This window comes from Nannospalax galili, unplaced genomic scaffold (assembly GCF_000622305.1).
Source record: "Nannospalax galili isolate Female #2095 unplaced genomic scaffold, S.galili_v1.0 scaffold296, whole genome shotgun sequence".
NCBI lineage: Eukaryota > Metazoa > Chordata > Mammalia > Rodentia > Spalacidae > Nannospalax > Nannospalax galili.
Genome location: NW_008340113.1, coordinates 3,042,498 through 3,059,582, shown reverse-complemented (window position 1 = coordinate 3,059,582; position 17,085 = coordinate 3,042,498).

Below are 17,085 nucleotides of genomic sequence, written 5' to 3'. Positions count from 1 at the left end.
GGGAAAGAAAGAAACAAGGGATGAAAGGCTCCCATATTTCAGAGGCAGCAGAAAATATGAGGAAATCAGCATTGTGGCATGCACCAAGAGCATTCTCTGTAAAGGGAAGCTTTACTATGCTTTTACTTTTGTATTATGATGCTGTAACATTATTAGATCCATGGTCCAGCTCCAAATTGCAAGTAACAACTCATCTGAGAGTGCACTTTTCAAATGCAAACAGAGTAATCCAGAGCCTACACCTCAACCACTTCAATACTGGACTCTGGTTCTCTATCCACTATCCACTGTGTAATCAAGCTAGAGCCAGGTATGTGACGACTGAGGAAGGCTTCCTTCCCAAAGCTCACTGAATTAGTCAATCAAGCCAGTGCTAAATCTGTTTCCCATACTTCACTAATTCCTTACAGGCGGAATGGTGACTTTCCCAGAATTCCTCTCTACCATAGCCCACCTGCCCAGGGATGGCACCAATCACAGTAGGAAGGTCCGTTTTAGATCAATAAGCAATCAAAACAATGCCTCCATACATGTCCACAGGCTGATCTAGTGAAGGAAATTCCTCAGTTACTATTTCTTATTCCCATGTATGTCCAGGTTTGTGTCAAGTTGACAAAACCTAACCAGCACACTGGAGAATTTGCTTACAAAAGTCCTGCCCTGCATGGAATGCTTTTTTAAAAAAGAAAATTATGCTGTTCTAACACTTGGATCTGCACAAACAATGAAGAGATTAGAAATGATTTATTAGGGTTTAATAACTCTTTTCTTATTCAACTTTGGTAATACTTGGTTAAAGTAGCAGTAAAAATGTAGGGGGGCAATTATAGCATATATATATAAGGGAAACGAAGGACAGAAGTGTCATAGAGATATACACATTCCAGGACATACACAGTTCACGTCTCAGTCATAAATATGAGTTACAAATTTAGGTCAACCACAAAAACATGAAAGACAATCATAACCGATATTCCCTGAAGAAAAATGAAATCACGTAAGACTATAAAAATCACATAAACCTGTTAAGACTATAAAAGAAAAAGAAAGAAGTTCAAGAACCAACAACAAACCAGAAAGAATTACAAACAACATAGATTTCAATCAAGTTTTATCAATAATCACTTTAAATGTGAAAGGGAAGCACAGGACCCAACAGGGTTGATGTCGCACACTGGAACGGTCATCAGCAGTATTAGCCTCCATGGACTTGGAGATGCTGTTGACTCAGAGCTGATATAGTATTATCCCTTCATTATCCCTTCATTTGGTGAGGATTTATTGTGAATGACAGAGATTTTGTTGTTTTGTTTTGTTTTGTTTTATTTGTATATTCCCATTGTTTTCAATCTACTTTCTTGTTTTTGATGACCATGCAATTTGGTGAAATTTTCATTAAAATTTCACTTTAATGAAAGAAAAGAAAAAAATTCACAAGGTAAGTGACAAATTTCCTTACTTTGTAAGTATTTTTATTCTTTTCTTCACGTTTCACAAGCCTGTCCAGGTATCATAAAAATTACTTAATTCTGTGCTATTATTTTTAGTGTTAAAAATAAACCTATTTTCAAAATTCTTCTTATTTGTGGGTTGTTCAAATTTCAAAAATGACTTGGTTATGGTTGTACAAAGGGCGGCTTCTGCTCTGTTTTCTGTTGTCTTTGTGACATTGTACCACTTCTCATCCTTGTCAAATGACCACGTAACGTGCTATCCCTACAGATTGATTTCAAATGTTTAGCCAATTTTGAATTTCATCAAGACTGATGTGCGCTTCAGAACAGATTTAAGTCTTACTTTTCATGAAAACTTAAAAGCATTCCATTAAGATATTTTTCCACTTTCAGCTTCGAAGCATTGTGTTAATAGAACAGTATTGCATTAGGATGTAATGTTTGTTGACTTTCTAAAATGTCTTGTTCTGGATTAACACTGGCAAAAGCTACTATATTTGAGTTAATTTGTTTATAGTATTGCTGTTAAAAATGTAACTCTATTTTTCATAAACTTCTTGCTTCTTTTGGCTAAAAAATTGCAACATTACATATGGGGTTTAATAAAAATTACATGCCCAAAACTTTGTCAGTCTTTCCAGAAAAGAAGAAATATTGAGTACTTGGTCTTTTAGACGAAAGCTTAGTAAGTCTAGTATGAATAAAGGGTTGATTTGTGGTCGTATGGGCAGTTTTTTCTTAACCATTAATTTTTCAGTTTTTCCATATACTCCTTACATATGAATCACAATCCAGCAAAGAGAAGACCCTTGCACAATTGTAGTACATGATTTTTGGTATGCTTGCTGCCAGAGTACTTACTGCAGAATCTGCCTAGCTTTGCAGATGCACAAGAGGCTTTTTGCTGTGTGCATAGATCCTCCGTCAAGCCTTGGCTCCATGAGCAGGAAGTTTGGAGCTGGCAGAGACACTCAGGCACTGAATCTCAGCTTGCTGCTTGAAACAAGGGCCACCAGACCACTGCTGGCTGCCTAATGTTCACACCTCATTTGGTGCCTTTGCTTTTGGAGAAGTATTCTTTCTCCACTTTCTTGCTGCTTCCCAAAGGAAATGAACCATTCTGTGAAGTTTATGTTCAGTTGTAGGGTGACCAGCAACACCCTACCCTTTATAGAAAGACAGGTCAACACATTTGGAGCATATTAAGCAAAGGTGTTAGAGTCAACCTCTACATTTTTCTAATATTTTTTTTCTTTCTTACCTTAGGAGCCTATATGCATGTTGCTAGCTGATAGCAGGCATGAATTCATCATTTTTATGCAGGACAAGGACAGAATTATGCTGAAAGAAAGGATAGTATACCAGCTGTGAGAAGTTTAACCTAGACCTAAAATGGTCCCCTAGGAGGGAGTTGTTGACACAGCCTTTCCTTACCATGGTTCTTTCCATGAGAATGGAAAAATCTGTTCTCATCACAAGGAACTGGCTGTGCTCAAGAAGATCTCAGAAATTTTATTGTATATTCAATTCACTTCAAAGTTATGAAACATCCCTCAAACATTAGTATGTGAGTGTTGTTACTATTGCTTTCACTTTCTTTTTAAAAGAGCTAAATCCCCTTATTATAATGGCAGACTGGATCACTCTAAATCCTTCCATACTAGTCTCAGACTAGACAAGCAGCAGAAACACAGACATGTAAATAGACATACACAATACTGTACAGACATGTAAATTCATATGCAACAACACTATACACACATACAGAGGCATTCACACACATGTTCACATGTGCATAAGCATACCACACACATGAGCATAGATGCCCCATTTATGGCTGAGCACTCCATAGACACCAATTCTCTTCACTTAAACCAGTTGTGTTTCTTCATTAAAGGCCATCCAGTGCACAAGGAAGATTCTCTGTTAAGGTCTGAGAGCAATATATGAATACGAGATATGAATTTAGGGGACAGTTTGATATTATGTTTATTTACCAAAATAATAGTAGTAACTTCTTCCCCGGGGTCTATGAGCTCCTTAGCCATAGATTTTTGTCCATATTTATAGTGCCAGGCACCAGGCATGCACATCCTCTTGTCGAACGTGCCTTAAATCCAATCAGTAAGATATTTGTTGGTTTTCTGTGGTGGTTTGAATGAGAAATTCTCCCAACAGATTCGGGTATTTGAATTTTGTCCTTTGTTGATAGAGCTGTTTGGGGAAGTTATGGAACCTAGCTGGAGGAAAAACATCACTGGAGGAAGACTGAGAGTTTATGGCCTAGCCCCAGTTCCAGTTCTATTTTTGCCTGCTGGGGATGGAAATGTGATCACCTGGTGTATTGCTCTTGCCTCCTGCTGTCATTCCTCAAGCTACATCACTAGCGACTCTCCCTCTGGAAACATAATCCAAAATAAACTCTTACTTCTATAAGTTTCTTTTGATCATGTTACGTTATTACAGTGACAATAAAGTAATTCTTTACCCTCATAACATTTGTGCTACTATTGTGTCCATGAGTGTATCTTGACATGCTGGTCATTATTGTACTTCACGGTGTTCACAGTTGGGTAAGACTGTTAATGGATTTTCTCTCCCAGTAGCCTGCATAACACCCTCTGGTACTATGAGAGCTAGCCGTAAGGGGGGAAGTTTCCTGGTCAGTATCAACTTGATTTTTCAATATCCTGTGACCAAAGTAGATGGTGTCCTCAGCAACAGTAACTTATCAAACTCTGGTGGGAAATCAAGAGCAATTACAATAGCCTGAACTGTTTTGGAGGTCTCTGGGCAACTGAAGGGGAGGTATCCCACATCTGACACTGAGAATTTTTGGCAACCTATGGCTTCTGAGAAGAGCATTATCATTATCCCCTGTATAGAGTAATTCCCATTAAACTCATTATATATAGTAGATTTCCATACGATTTTTTCCAAATATACTTAATGTTAATCGTTCCTTCCCCACCTCCTCCTCTGTTCTACCCTCCTAGTCCTCTCTCTACTTAAAGCTCCTTCCTTATTACTCTCCCTTTTAATGTGGCTATTACAAATAATAAGTATAAATGTGGCTAATGTTATATTTCTACATATACATCAAACTCTACATTCTGAATGTTAGGATTGTATTCAACTAATTTCTGTACTGAAATATCATTTACATGGAGAACCAAAGTAATCAATCATGTTGCTTAACTGAATGTGAATGCTACTAGCTCTTGTTAACAGACTAGAGCTAAGAAAGAACAAGATGCTAGTTTGCAGAGACAAAAGTTATTTTAGCCTTGAAAGAGTTGATGTCCTAAATTTTTGTTTTATTTCTTCTGTTGTGACATTTAGAATAAGTCTATTTTCTCCCTGTCAGATGACATTATTTAGTCATTTTCCATCCCACTTGCTTGTATGCATCATCTGTTCTCAGTGCTTTTATCTAGTACATTGTATGGAGAAGATTTTCCTTAGACACTGCCTTCCAGTTCAGGAGAGGTTCGACTTCAGGCAATAGAAACTCTAGGCAAAGTTGTGATGAAAAAGAAGTATGTGATAGCAAAGTACTGGCAGAAGTCTGTTCCTCTGCTACTGACATTCCAGTAAAAGGCCCAGCAAGCTATATGGGAGTCAGAAGATATTTCTTATTAGTTACATAAAGTCCTGAGGGAAAGAGGATTATAGGATGTCCCCAGCCATACACTGTCATAAATATGACAATGAGCTCAAGGCTCTGTTGATACCTCCCACCACCATGCTTAATTGTTCTTTGTGAATGTTTTGCTTTCATCTCCTTCTTTATCAAGACTGATCTGCAAGGAACAAGTCCTGAACTTTTACTTTCATTTAACCATAATGTTTTCTCTATGGGGATCACTTTGTCTCCTGAATAATGTGTATGGTAATTAATGAATTTACTTAAAGAGATTTGAGATAAAGCATCATCAAAACAAGTTTATGAGCTATTCTCCCTGGCATCCCAGCCATGGCACACTTTACTTGGAATGTTGTGGGGGGAGGAAATGATGACCTGCAATGCTACTGCTTAGAAATGGCTCAACTGAAGCATTTAAGAATTTGCAACCAGGGTCTGGAGAGATTGATCAGCAGTTATGAGCACTGGCTGTTTTGCAGAAGACCCAGGTTCAAATCCCAGCACCCACATGGTGGCTAACAACTGTCTGTAACTCCAGTTTCAGGGGATCCAGCACCATCTTCTGGTCTCCACAGGTACTGCACATCATGGGTACATTTATCTGCATGCGTGCATGCATGTGAAATACATAAAGTAAAAATAAAATAATACAGTGTTAAAAAATAATTTGGAATCAAATTATACTGCATATACAACCTTATTAAGAGAAAAAAGAGAAAATTCCTGCAAAACCCACCTCTTCTTGAACCTCATGAACCTCTTCTACCTGTCTGTGTTCTCCCAAGGACAAAAGGCTGTGGAGAACACTAGGGGAAAGAAATCAATGATGCATCAGGTCCCTGGCAGGTACAGAGGCTGGAGATGTGGCCTCTGCTGGATCTTAATGTGTCCAAGCGTGTTTTTCTCTGAGATAGAATATCCTTTCCCTCTTTGACACTTGTTTACTCCATACTTGTGATCTGCCTTTGATTCTGCCTTGGTGCCTCTGCTTTTGAATTCATTTTCCAATGATGTGAGTAGGTTAAGAGAGAGCATTCTGATGTCATCATTTTCCAAGTTCTTTGAGGTGTTTTTGTTTTCTGTGTTCCCAGTTCTCCAGATTAGGAATACTTAACCCAAGACTACATGTGGTAAATTATAATGTGGTTTGTCTAATACAGACAGCCTGTCTGATAGCCCACCTTAAATAAATTCACCCTGAGTGTTGTCAAGCTTGCCTCCCATTCACTTTGAGAAATATAATGCAGATTTACAAATATTAAGTTTCAAAAAAGAGTGAAAGGGGACACTTAAGGGAAAATTGAAGTTCAATCCACAAAGCAGCTTAGACTTTCCCTAACTTGGAAGCTGGATGACATCCCTAAGTGAGAGCCAAAATTTACTCCAGCGGTTTAATAGATGGTGTGTCCTACATGGATAGTGTAAGATTAACCAGGAAAAATAAAAGATCAATTAATATCACATTGTGTTAATAAAAAGTCATATCTGGAGGAAAGAATAAATCCAAATAGTCTCCACCTTCTTTGTTGTCGCTCATAAAAAAGGAGGAAATATAGAAAAGTTCAGGTCACGCCAGTGAGAGCAGTAGGTAATCTGACAAGGCCTCTTTCCTCATGGAGGAGAGGGACATGAGAAACTCCAGACGAAGGTATGGAGAGCAAGACATACATTTGGGTATGCCCACTTTGTCTGACTCTGGGGTCACCAGGCACATGTAGCCAAGATCCATTTGACCAAGTCATCAAAGAAAAAATATCTGATGAATGTTTTGTATTGACCTAAAGTTAAACTGGAGCTGAGTAACTGCCCTCCAATAAGAAATATCAATCAGAATATTATATTAGCCTACAACTTTATCTCTGCATATGAGAGATAGTACTTATTAAGTTGTAGGTATAAACTTTCAAGCATCTGGTCACCCCAAGTATAGTCTCCTGTTTCTGCTGTCCTCAGGATCCTGAGTCCAGATATCAAATATGTCTCTCTCAATATAAACCCCAGACTCTGATCCTCAGAACTGTGAGAGAAGTGATATTTTAAAGCACCAAGCATATGATCAAATGTTACCATAAGCACAGTAAGCTAATAAATTCACTCTATCTAATTTGCAAACAGTTTTTTATAGTGTTGCAGTAGAATATGCCTACAGTTGGAATGTCATAAGTTCTTAGTGGACTTCTGACCAGTCGTTTTGTAGAGTTTATAGAATAATTCCTGGATGACAAAAAACAGCACCAACGGACTCAAGACAGTCATTCTACTCAGAACATTTGCAATCTCACTCTAGAGAAGACAACATTTTTCTTGTCTGCTAGAATCTATATTAATCAGGAAAGGGAAAACACAGTACAAAGAACTCTGTTTTTTTATTCAACCGTAATGTGTTTGCTTTTTGAGGGAATTTTTGTCAAGTAATTTGAGAAATAAATTTTAATTATGTACTAGTTATTATGTATGTGAATTGGAGCAACATGCTCATTCATTTTAGGTTTGGATCATTTCCTTTTACTGTTTTCTCATTTTTCGGTCTTTAAAATAAATAATCTCTATATGAATTTCTATTTTATTGGAACACATTAGAAAAATTCAACATTTATCCCAAAGTCCTTCAGAATTCTAATTTTGTTACAAGATAATTATAAATTAAACTGGACACTAAACCTGTACAATATTCAGACCTGAATGTAAAGAATACTTACATTCAAATACAATAGAAAATTTAAGTAAAACCTAAGCATTGTACGGCACTGGAAGTAGTAACACCGATACTTACACAACTGCTTTTCTTCATGCTTTACCTTTCCAACCTAAACATGTCTTGAACTATAAACAAAGAAAAGATGAAGATGAATAGCAGGAATAGAAAATGGAAATAAATACAATTCTGCATGATAACTTTTTGACGAATCTGTCATATCAGTGAGTTTCCATGTCCGGGGTGAGCAGCACCTGCAGTGCCGACTCTCCCTTCTGTCACCTAGACACCAATCACTTGCCCATTTGTCATTCCTGTGTACTCAATGTTATTGAAATATGATGATTCATCTCTTCCCACTTATCAAATAAAACCCAGAATTTCTTCCAAATGTTTTGCACGTAGAGGTGACTAAATAACTAAAGACCTGGGAGGCTTCCTTCTAATAACACACTTGTGAAGATTCAGTAAACCTGATTTCGTTTCTTCCATTGCCCTGGGATTGTGCCTTCTCTGCAGGCTCTGAGCCATCTCTTCCTCCAAATTTGCTCATTCCAAATGCTTTCATGTGTAAATCGATAAAATTGCTGTCGATTGGGAACATTTGGGAGTAATTTTTCTCATCTTCCTTAAGTAAAAACATAAAAAGAACTAGGAGCACACTGATAGGACTATTATAGAAAGCGATTTTTAATGTCACTTGATTCATTCCATAGGAATGTCTTCTAAGTGAACAGACTAAATTTGTAAGTCAGAAAATAAAAAGTGGCTTTGTGTGTGTGTGTGTGTGTGCGCGTGTGTGCTGAACAGAAAGAAATAGCTACTCATGACTCATTTTCACAGCTCCCTTGGAGCTGAGCACTGTGTCAATTTTAGATGCTTACACTTTATTGACAGCAATGGGCATGTGAATTTTTCTTTTCAAGGTTATATTCATCCTTAATGATACCAGTGGACTGAGGGGTTTAGTCCACCTGGTGTGGTACCTCTGTTGGAAGTTTGTTAGGTCCTCTGTGGCCTATAGTCACACATCTAATCTGATACTCATATAGAATGCAGTTACCCTCACCTTTCCCTCCATAGGCAAGTAGAGCTTAAGGCAAAAGTGAAACTCAACAAGTTTCCCTCTGCTTGCCTATGGAGGGAAACGTGTGGACAGCTGTGGAAAGACAGGATGTGTCTGCCACACATGAGATTCTTCCTCAATAAAGTGAAACAGAGATAACCAATTTTTCTGTCTTTGATTTTTACAATGATAAAGGAGAGGCTTTGTGGCTTTGTTTCCCCCAGATGTTTCAGAACTCATTTTGGACCAATCCCTTCTGTTCCACCATTTATGAGTCTTATTGATATGAAAACTTAAATTATGTACCCTGAAAGTTGACTTTCTCTAAACACCGTGGAAGAGTTGATGTGCAGAGGAAACTGGTGACCCTAGAGAAGCCATCTCCTCAGAGCTAGGAGACCGAGTAAGGTCAGCATGTCCCGTCATTGACATTCTATGCTCAGAGTATCTTCCTCACTGGTTATAAGAAAAGACAACTCAAATGAAACTAAACTTCATCAATAGGTAATACAAGAGAGGTTTTTAAGCTGGTCTTGATTTGGGCATACCTGTCTGGAAAGCCACTATCCCTAACCACATATGGAACTGATAGAGGTACAGTTTAATGATGCAAACACTCTCATTGAGAGAAGCCTTGATATGTCGGGTGTGGTTTGTTACTGTTCCTGCCTTATAAAATGAGATGTACTGAAATCATGCAGTATCCCTCACAAACAGAGCCTTGATCACATATGAATGTTTCAGCTTACCAAAGAAGAGTTAAAGTCAAAACAAAGACCTCTAAGTAGGCTGACTAGATTCACCAGATGGACAAGTAGTGGGGAAGGCCTGGGGTGCTGACAACACAACGGACAGTAGCAGTGATAACAGAGTAGAAGGGCTCTAGTGGGGGAAGGGAGGCTATGGGATGGTGCCATCTGGGAGGTGGGTGTATATATAGATGAATAAGATGGTTTGGGATGTTCTGTGTGATACACACACACACACACACACACACACACACGCAAAAAAAATCAACAAATTTTAAAAAAGGAATTATATTTGAGGAGGAAGCATAAAAATTTATGTCATGTTAATTAGTAGAGGTGATAAACATTATCATTGAAATCTACCCGATGACTTTATAGACATACACACATGCCAAGGATCCAAGTGTAACTGATCATGACTCGTAATAATCAGATACATACAGATTAGAGATGCATGCGCCAACATCTCAGTGTTATTAGCAAAAACAATGAGTCTTTCTGTAAGAAACAGTATATTTTAAAATGAAATGGAGATTTTTTTAAAGGTTAAAAACTCATTCAATTTTATGTCTTATAGGGTTTATACTGACTTCTATATTGTATAACTGTATTAATTCAACAGTGACTGTAAAAATTTTATAGCCACTTTTGAAAGAGGTGTATCTTTGCTCTGGAAACTATTATTGAGTTTATTAAAGCTGTTAATGAAATGCTTCTTCTAAAATAAATTAAATTAAATTAAAAAAATAGTCACAGGGTATCTTCAAAGTTGTGTATGGAACAAGAGGTATATTTTTTGCCTAGGAAAATAAAAAGGGAAAGAAACAAGCAATTGATGCTTTCTTTCAAAGGGTTAAGTATTTCTGAGTAGCTTAGGGTCATACATCACATTTTGATGCATATACTTAAAGACACACTTCATTGAACCCCATCTAGTGAGTTTCATGCTTATGAAGGTGTTCCTCGTGATTGCTTTTCATCTGAGTTACAAAATGATTGAGCTGGGTCTGACATTGATTAAGTTCAAGAGAGCCATGTATTACTGTGACAGCTGCTAGGCCTCTGTCAACAAATCAATGTATCCCACCCCCTTTTCATCTTAACTCTCCTGTTAGCATCCTGCTATTACTAGATATGAAAAATATCTCTATAACTGTTTGCTGATTGACTGCTTTCTGATTTACCAATCAACGTAAAATTTTTTATGACAGAAAAGAATAACCTTTCATTCTAAACACTTTTTCACAAATAGTGCAATTCCCTAGAATTCTTTGTAGTGGGGCTGTTGGACCTGTGATTTAGAATCACAATAAAGATTCTTCAACATTTTGCTGAAAAAATCATCTTAAATGCTAGATTAGATGAGGAAGGATGCACACCAATACAGCCAATGAACTTGGGGATGTTTTAATAGAGGTCCAGCAATGCGTTTCAACTGTCTAGATTAGGAAGTCACCCTGAGTGTCATTTTGCATAAAGTACATTTTGTTATATCTAATAAGGTGCAATTGTTAAAGCTGATCCCCTTTAGCCTTGTAAGATCACTAAAATCAAATGTGTTTAGAAGGTGGCAAGTCTAGAAATAATCAAAGCAACATTGAGATAAAATAGAATTTTCACAAATATTTAATTTAAAAAAGCAGAGAAGTCTAATACCTTCTACCTTCAACTGTGTGGCTTGGTATAGAGCAATGAATTTGTTTAAATAGAACAAACATTTATGTGAAATCAGCAAATTACAACCTGGCAATAAAGTAGGAAACTTTGGGGCTTTTCAATGAAATATATATATTTTTTATATTTTTGTATTTTACTTTAGTTCATAAGTAAACAAATGGGCTGTGGACTGGGTATAGCTCAGTGGAGCAACATGTGGGTCATGTTCTCAAAACCCTGGGTCCAATCCCCATCATTGCACACTAAAAAGTTTAAATTTAATTAATAAATAACTGTAAGTCCAGTTGTCTACTCTGTTAAGCTTGAGAAATATGGTCTATTTTGTCTGGTCAAGTTCTTCTTGAGCACTTTACAATCAACTCAAAGGATACAAAAATTTCACTGAAAATCTGTCACATCTTCAACAGACCAAACTGGCAACCAGGTATGAGAAATGAGAGTAGGTTCCTGATGTTACAAGTTGAATATAGCCATGATTTACATCTTTGCCAACTTAATTCATAAGCATTGGAAGGAAGGAATGAAATAGCTCAGTGACAGAGTGTTTGACTAACATCTGCAGAGCCTAGGGTTTCTTCCTTAGGCCTGAAAAAAGTCAGAAAGAGAAAGACAGACAGAGAAAGAGAGAATGGAATGGAATGGAAAGGAAAATAGAAGGGAAAAGGAAGAGAAAAAGGGAGAGAGGGAGGTGGAGAAGAGAAGCAAATTTAGATCTTGTGAATAACGAGGAAAACTCGCTTGTTCTCGTCAAGAACAGCAATACCAAATGACAAAAAATCAGACAAAAATAAAATGCTTACTATGTTAATTTCACAAGCAAGGCAGCATTGCACAGGAATTCCAGTTCTGTGGTATTACCTTTCAGTCTTTCTACCCTGTATGTTACTTTTTTTCTTTTTTTTAAATAAATAATTTATTGAGAATTTCATACATGCATATAAGGTGTTTTGATCAAATCCATGCCCACTCCCTCCCATCCAACTCCTCCCAGATCTCCCCATCAGTTTTTTCTGATAATTTCATGTACTCTTTCTTCTTCTACAATTTATTTTTTATGGGGCTTTTGGCTACTCTTACATTCCCCCTTCTGAAGAGGTAACCCTGATATCTTCTAAGGATTAGACAAAAGCTCCCAAATATTTTTGACATTTTTGGCCTTTGGAACAGAGTATGTTGCTAAGAAGCCCAAAGACATTGTGGGTTTTAGTCGAGACACTGGCTACTTTTCTTTGTGGTCTTTTTATCTTAACTGCCCAGCCAATTCCTACCTCCTATTCTTATCACACCATCCTCTGATGAGGTTACCCAAATTGCCAATAGGGAATTGGGATGCAGACTGCTCTGGCTACTTCCATGCTGAACAGGGACAGAGGGTGAGGCAATTGGAGTATCCCTTCAATGGGCCTATCTAAAAGACTCCCAAATTGCATAACTCTTAGCTCAAGGAGGAAAAGAAAGTCATTGAACTGTGAATAAGAGATGTGAACTAGAAGAAAAGGCAAGAGTAATTAGCATTACAAGTTCTAGACAGGGAAAAGAAAAAAGTCAGAACAGGGCAATTTTCAAATGTTCATATGAGAGTCCATTGGAATTTCTTGACTTTCAAAAGTATCCCTCTATTGGGTTCCTCCTCATTTTTCTTTTGTCATCCAAGCCTGGACTCTAGAGTGATGGATTCAGGATTTGCTTTCAGGTATTTTGATAGCTGTTGGAGTGATTAGAATCAGTGTCAGTTCCCTCTCAAAGGCTTCTAAATAGGGGGAGAAAATAAATTTATCCAACATTTTAGAACAATAGCTGGTTGTCTCCCTTAGCTACAAGTGGGCACGACAATATTGGAGACCAAGATTTGAAGTCTTACATCTGAGCAGCACTCTCTGGTTAGGAACAAAATCATCAATGAGAAATAATTGTCTAGCTTTTTATATAGACTTAAGCCTAATGTCTGAGAAGTGTAATCATTTGAACTCTTAAAGAAATTTAGTGATGACTTGACTCTTTGGTTATACTTTCCTTTTGGGTGTTTAAGATCATACAGTTGGCCCAAATAAATCAATTTATTTTTACACTTAAGGTCATTTGAGGGTCTGTTCCACAGGGGTCACATGGGCTTGGGAGGAGTTCCTGGCTCCTTTCTTTTACCATTTCCATCTCTGTGAAAATAAGTCAAAGGACCTGTTCAACCATGGCTGGCTTCACTTGGAAGCATGAATGAGATGTTTCCTCTGAGTTGAGCCTCCTCTTTGCAGACTGGACACTGGTTCAAGTACATCTTGTGGGGTCTCCATGACCTCCCTGAATGAGAGGACAGGTGACTCACCACAGTTACAGGATATTTTGAGAGATGTTCTGTAGTCCCCTGGAACTTAGTCAACCTTGAAGAACAAGGGGCAAAAACTGTCCTTTAAGTCCCTCTGACCAGATTAGTATAGACCTCAAACTATGGCTGTTAAACATCCAATAAGGTTAGTTCCACCAGTCTGGTACTTGTAATTATCATGTGCTATATAGATAAGCTTTGGCTAAAAAAGCTGAATATTCTCAGACAAAATTTGACTAGATATATGTTTTGTTCCTTAAGCTAGTTGACTAAACTATGACCATAGACATTTTAAGATTATGTGTATATTATTTTTGTCTCATCTTTTATATACCATAACAAACATAAACAGACTTTCATCACTTGCTTTTTGATTTTTCTATTTTGGAAAATATCTCCATTCCCATATCTTTTTACCATCTTTTACATTCTCATTTTCTTTTTTTTAAAGAATTGTGAGACAAAATAGCATTAACAAATAAATTTTTCATCTGTTGTGAGACTTCTTTTCCTAGGGAGCTAAGCAATGCTTATTCCCTTTTAAGGTCCTAGTGTCAAACCAATGTTTGATTAAAGTTTTACTGTGGAACCAATTAATTTATTGAGCTTACTAAAATAACTGAGGGGTTGCTGAGGTCTATGTATGACCTGAGAGTATGCACACTGGACTGCCTTTACCCAGCATGTGACATGCCTTCTCTTCCTAGCCTTGCTCAGATTTTATACTTTAGCCCTTCCCAAATCCAGGAGGCCATGTGTGGTTATGACCAAATTACATACAATTTCCTGGGAAGAGTGGCGAGGTTCGATGACCCTGCTTGGTTATCCTTTAATGAATGAGCACAGCTGACTACAAGCCCAATTGTGAAGATGTTTAGCAATCAGGCTCAGCTGAAGTCATGATAATGGTAGTTATTTCATGCAAAGGGACTGCTATGTAGCATCATCTTATTAAAAGGACCTGGAATTCAAAAGGATTTGGTGCTAGGATTCACATACATCATGTGTTTTTCTGAGTCTGCGTTACTTCACTTAGTAACAGTTTCTAGATCCATCCATTTACCTGAAATTTTCATTATTTCATCTTTCTTTACTGCTGAATAGAACTCCATTGTGTAAATATACCACATTTTTGTCAAGCACTCATCAGTAGAGGGACACCCAGGTTGCTTCCATCTCTAGTTATTGTGAAAAGAGCAGCAACAAACATGGTTGTACAAGTTTCTCTACGATAGAATGAGGCTTTGGGTGTATATAAAAGAGTGGCATAACCGGGTCATACGGTAGGTTAATTTTTAGTTTTTAAAGAGTTCTCCACACTGTTTTCCATAGAGGTTTCAGAAGATTGCAATCCCACCAGCAGTGAATGAGTGTTCCCCTTTCTCCACATCCTCTCCAGCATTTGGTATCATTTGTTCTCTTGATCATGGCCAGTCAGATTTGGGTAAGGTGATACTTTAGTATGGTTTTAGTTTGCATTTCCCTAATTACAAATGGTATTGAACATCTTTTAAGATGCATCATAGCCATCTTTACTTCTTCTTTTGAGAACTCTCTGTTCAGCTCCTTAGCCCATCTTTTAATTGGGTTACTTTTTGTCTTGATTCTCTATTTTTTGAGTTTGTTATATATTCTGGATATATTCTGGATGTTAAACCCCTGTCAGATGTGTCACTGGTGAAGATATTTTTCCCATTTTGTGGGTTTTCTCTTCATTTTTTATTGTTTCTTTTGTTGTATGTAAGCTTTTTAATTTATTGAGGTCCCACTTGTTGAGTGCTGACCTTAATTCCTAAGCAACTGCTGTCTGATTTAGAAAATCCTTTCCTACACCTATATCTTGTAAGTTACTGCCAATATTTTCTCCTAATAGTTTCAGCGTTTTCAGTTTCACATTGAGGTCTTTGATCCATTTGGAGTTGAGGTTTGTGCAAGGTGAAAGATAAGGATCTAGTTTCATTCTCCTACAGATGGAGATTCGGTTTTGCAGGACCGTTTATTAAAGATGCTGTCTTTCCTCCATTGTGTGTTCTTGGCGCCTTTGTCAAATATCAGGTGGCTGAAATTGTGTGTACTCGGGTTTGGGTCTTCAATGATGTTCCATTGATCTATTTATTTCTGTTCCAGTACCATGCTGTTTTTTTGTTTTGTTTTGTTTTATTGTCACAAAGTACTGTTTAATTGTAAATACCACAGGAAATTTGAAAACACACTTGCACTTGTCACACATACAATGAAAAGAGACATAACATTTACCAATTGCTTAGAAATTCACCAGTGCTGTGAGCCAGTCAAATAATATTCACCCTGAAGCAAAATAAACTATGGCACCCAGTACCCCTGGGTTCCTCTGGGTCAGCTTTGGATGAAGGAGCAGAGGCATGTTCCCTAATGGATATCACCTTCAGAGGAGGCACTGGTGACCTGCTTGCTTTTATTCCTCCACATATACGCAATGTCAATACTGACACTCAATGCTGGTTTCTCTGCAAGTGTATTTTGCCTTCATATGTACACTGGGTTTGGTTTTTGGTCTCATGTGCTCCTTTATGTAAAAATTAATGGGATAATCTAAGGAAATCAAAGTAACATCATCTACATACATGAGAAATCAGTAAAGGAATCAAGTGTGCTGATACAGACCCCAGTAGCTTGGGACTCAGATGAGGGAAGGTTCAGTTCAGCAGCTGAGTGTTTCCTCTACGGTCATGTGTAGCTAGTATGTCAGAATGTTCATCCCAAGGTCCTCACAATTGACACCTTCCATTTCATCAGAAATGAACTCTGCTATTATTTTCTAACTGAAAAATGGGGATATCATTTTAAGTTCATATTTAATAATCACATAAAGTTCATTCACATCTTGATGTCCTCACTCGAGGTACTATGGCCTCCTGAAATAGATAAGCAAAATGGGACAGGGAGGAACATAAACTGGAAGAAGAGGAGAGGTGAGATCAGAACCCAAGGAGGTCTCTTCTGGACTTACAAACATTAAGACTAATGTCCTAGAAACAATGAATATATAAAAGCAACATCAATAACCCCCATACCCAAACTAGTACTGCAATATCTGGTATTACTGATAATTTAAATACCTATTTAAGTGCCTCCACTGGAAACACATGTGTGTTTTTAATAAGATATATGTCACAGACAAGAGAATGTGAAGTATTTTACTTTTAAAATAGATAACTTAGTTTTGTTTACAACATTTTTTAAGTTGTACAAACATACCAACTATAAAATTCCAGAGTATTGTATCACCCCCTAAAGAAACCTCGTTCCCATTAAAATTGGCTATAAATTTTTAGGTTTACAGTTGAATTAATACAAATATTGTATATTGTACTCAGTATAAACTGTATATGACATAAAATTAAATGAGGTTTTAACCTGTAAAAAAGATCTCCATTCCATTATTAAAATACAGAGTTTCATACAGAAAAATTCATTTTAATGCAATTGACAGTAAGAT